Source organism: Pediculus humanus, genomic scaffold, assembly GCF_000006295.1.
Source record: "Pediculus humanus corporis 1103172107423 genomic scaffold, whole genome shotgun sequence".
Classification (NCBI taxonomy): domain Eukaryota; kingdom Metazoa; phylum Arthropoda; class Insecta; order Psocodea; family Pediculidae; genus Pediculus; species Pediculus humanus.
Genome location: NW_002987047.1, coordinates 382,287 through 387,029, shown reverse-complemented (window position 1 = coordinate 387,029; position 4,743 = coordinate 382,287).

Below are 4,743 nucleotides of genomic sequence, written 5' to 3'. Positions count from 1 at the left end.
TTTCACATTTCCGTTTGAATTTTTTTAACTCACGACGACGACTACGTTTGTTTTTTTTTGTATCAAACGTGATAAATAATGGTGTATTATATAAACAAACGGAAAATAAAAAAATTTTTTTAATCGCACACGCGCACGAAACCACTTATGAATCGATTGAAAAAAAAATCCATTTAAAATTCTAGAAAAATAATAATAATAATAATAATTTTTATTATTATTATTAATTAAAGATTAAAAACTTGGTGAAACGATAACGTGAATAATAAAATGAATAAATTATTTTAATCATTATTACGAAATCAAAATAATAATAATAATAATGACGATGATGATGATGATAAAAAGAAATTATTTTTTTAATAAACTCCTTAAGAATAATGTAATGAAAAAAAAAACGTATTAATGATGATAATAAATGAAAATCAATATTTGAATGGTTAAAATTAAAAAAAAAAAATTATTTTTCTCATTTTTTTTCTTATTTATCCAGAAGAAATTAAATTAGCACTAACCTTCCCACCCGGTATCAAGAAAAGTGTGGGACTCAACCGAATCCACTACCCCCCAACTAAAACTCTTGAACGTGATTCACTCGTGCTTTTTCCCGGAACCTCAACTCCCTTCCGTGCTGGAACCATCAGGTTCACGCTTGCGAAAATGGAAATCTCTCATCTGAGGAAGAACCCGGTATTTATCCCGCATTCCCAAGACATCGGGAGGGTGCTAAGACACATCCCCTTACGTAGGTACTAGTCTGTTCATGTTTAAACTTGATGAAAACAAACTCCCACTTCCAAGATTTGAACCCATGGCTATCAACTCAGTGACTTTTATGTCAAATTTTCCCCTATTTTGACTCAACTTGGCTACGTTGCATTCCCCTAAAGCGTCCAAGTTCAAGGTTTACCCCTAAGAAATGTCTAATCACGTGGGAAATCTAATCCTGTATACCTAGCCTCCGAGTAGTTGGGGATATACTCCCACTCCCGGAAATTTTTCTCTCCTTCTTACTTTATTTTATTACCGAGTAATAATAAAAAAAAAAAATTACGAAAAAATGTTTGATTTTTATTAAATGCAATTTTCACGTTTTTCAAAAAAAAAAAATCTTTATTTCATTTCCGCAAATCAGAATAATAAAAAAAATAAATAAATACTGAATCGACAATTTAAGTTCGCATGTAAGTGCATTATGTAAATATTTACGTAATTTTCATCGATAAGAAAACAAAATTTGCAACAAATTTCAACGGAAAATTTAATATTAAAATTTTAATAATTTTTATGCATTTTTTATTTTCCTTTTTAAAAAATGAATAAGTAAATAAATAAAGTCGTGTATAGTCGACGTAGTGATAAAAATTAAAAAACAAAATCGTATGAAAATTTTCATTTTCTTAAACCCCCTCCTCCTCCCTGCTCCGCCCCGCCTCGCCTTCGCCTTCGTCTTCGCGCCGCCTTTCCCTCCCACTTTCTCTCTCCCCCCTCCGGATTCATTAATGAAATGTTTCATTCGTCAAAATTAAATTGATTAATATTTTGTTTCTCAGGTTTTTCTTTTTTTTTTTTATTAATTAAAAATTCCTCGAGGATACGCGAAATTTTTACTTTTTTCTTTTTTTTCTACCAGGTATTATTAAAATACGAGTAAAAATTTAACGGGAAAACTTCCGCCGGAAAAACAAATTAAAAATAATAATAATAATAATAATAATAATAATAATAATAATAATAATAATAATAATAATAAATTTCAGTCGATCAAATGTTATAGTTTATAAAAAAAAAAAACACGTAAAATTATTAAAAGTATTAATTATTCGCATACTTTTTTACTCACGCAATTTTTCTCATTATTTTTACATTCTCTCTCTATTTCTCTCTCTTTAATAAATAAGCCCAAGTTAATTTGGTCTATCGATAGTATTCTCAAAATAAAAATTTTAATTTTAAACTTTTTACCAAACACAAAAGAAAAAAATTTTTATTTGTTTTTATTTAAGTTTTTGGTTATTTGTAAGAAGAAAAGAAAAGAAAAAAAAGAGAGGAAAGGCAGAGAGGGGAAGAGAGAGAGAGAAAAATAAAAGTAATAAAGTTTATTTCGAAGTAAAAAAAAAATTAATTAATAAATAGTGGTAATTTATAAAAAAAAATAATTTTTCTTTTTTTTCAGATTTTTAATCAAGCGAAAAAAAAAATTTTTAATTATTATAAGAAAGATTAAGTCTTAATGAAAAAAAGAATATAAAATTAGTTTTTCTTATAAAAAAAAGTACGTTTTTTTTAATCGTGAAAGAAATCGATAAGAAATTTATATTTAAAAAATTTTTTTTTTTTTATTTTTAATAAAATTTAAATAAAATATCGAATCGATTAATATTTTAAAAACCGGAAATAAAATTTTTTTAACGTTTACAAAAAAATAAATTTAAGTAAATAATAATAATAATAATAATAATAATAATAAAATTTACTACGGTAGAAAAAACTAATTAAAAGTGAAAAATAAAAAAATTTTCTTTTTTTTTTTTTCTCTCAACGCCGCGCGTTGTAAATTCAAATAAAAACTTTTTATTATCGAAATTAATGTTTTATTATTATTATTATTTAAGTTATATTAATAATAAAAAACGTTCTAGAAACTCGAGAAGAAGATGAAGATGATGAAAAAGAAGAAGAAGGAAAAAAATTCAACAAATTTTTATTAATCACCTTGTTTGTATTAAACAAAATGAAAACAAACGAAAAACGTTGCATTTTTTTTTTTAAACAACAAAAGAAAAAATAATAATAATAATAATAATAATTTTTTGTTTTTTTGGTAAATAAATATAAAAGATTAAAAATTTAAATTAATTTATTTAAATAAAAAAAAAAATGTATTTAGGTGTGTAACTCCTGTCGGATTAAAAGATTAAAAACGCGATATTCGTATATATATATATATATATATATGTAAAATAAAATTACTTTTGTCGAAATTTAAATTTTTTATTTTTCCCGCCTTTTTTTTTTTTTACCTTTTTCCTCACCCACGATCCGCCATCATTTTTTTTTTTTAATTAATTTTTTATTTACGTGTGACAAAAAATGAAAAAAAAAAAATAAAAAGATGGAATCTCTTAAATTAAAATAAACTTATTCATTGCGAATTCGTTTCGTTTATTACAATTATAACGAGCTGTGGGGTGAGGGTGGTGGTGGTGGTAAAAAGGTAAGCAGGGAGAAAAACAAAAGTGTAGAAAAAGAAATTCGTTGAAAAAATAATTAAAAAAAAAATGAATGAATGGATGAATGAATGAAAAGAAAAAAAAAAAGAGCAGAAAACACGAAATGGTAAAATGTTACAAAATGAAAAAAAAGTCGTGGCAGAAGAAATTTATGTATAATGAATTAAAATTTTTTTTTTCTGTGCGTGCGTATGTGCGTGTGTGCGTGCGTGAGAGGGGAAGCAAAAAAAAGAAAATTTTTATCTAACGTACAAGAAATTTTACTTTAGAAAAAATCCATTTCGATTCCAATTTTGAAATATTATCTGTAGGTTTAGTTGAAAGTGGTGGTATAAGAAGAAAAAAAAGGGAAGGGAGGGAGGAAGAGAGGGTGATAAAGGAGATATGAAAGAGGAGAAAGACAGAGAGAGAAAGAGAGAGAGAGAGAGAGAGAGAGTGAAAGAAAAAAAGAAAAAGAAAATATAAAGAAAGTTTTTGGTAAAATTATATTGAAAAAGTCAAAATATCTTAAAATAAAATAATTTAACCTTCTCTCTCTCTTTTTTCTCTCTCTCACTTTCTCTGTCTTTTTTTTTCTCTCTCTCTCTTTTCATCCGCCGAAAAACAACTTCAGCAGTTTTTTTTTTTTTTTTTTTTGAATTTATAGTCATTCAAATACTCTTTATATTTTGCACTTTTCTTCTTCCACTTTTTCTCTCTCTCTCTCTCTCAGTTCTTTATTTTTTTTTTGTCAATGTAATGGTATTTTAAAAATCGATTCCAAGTAACAATTTATTCGTTTTATTCGTGAGGGGGGAGGAAGGAGGGGTGAGGGGCAGGGAGAGGTATAACAGTTACAAAATTGTTCTCCAGATTTTTTTCATTTAAAAAAAAAAAAAATTTCTAAAAGCTTTTTTTTCCCCTTCTCTCTCTTTCTTCTCCAGGAGTACTCATTCGATTTAAACTTATTCCAGAAAATAAAAAAAGAAACTTTTAGAATTATTCCCTCGCATAAATGACAATAATAATAATAATAATAATGATGATTTTACTTCACTTTTTTTTACGACGAAATGATTTTGATTTTTTTTTCCAAAAAATTTTATTATTTTTATTGATGAAAGAGGATGGAGGGGGAAAAGACGAGAAGAAGGGGAGGGGGTATAGATAAAGATAAGGGTTATCACATTCTGGTCATGACTTTAAATTATATTTTCATTTACGTTTTTTGACATTTTAATTTTATTTTCATTTCATCCCTTTTTCAATCAAAATTAAGGTAACGACAACGTAAAAAAAAAAAAAAGTTTTCTACGCCCTTCTGGAGATAATCATTATCAGTGTAAGAGATAAAAATTAAATAATTAAATGTGGACGGACGAATGGAAGTGTGGGAGGGGGTAAGTGATGAAGTTAAAAAAAATTTAATTTTTTAACGGGGAGAAAGGGAAGGGAAAGTCAAATCCAGATGGAGTACGTAGTTTAAGTTTATTAAAAATCATGACTGGTTAAACCTTTTTCCTAAAAGTTT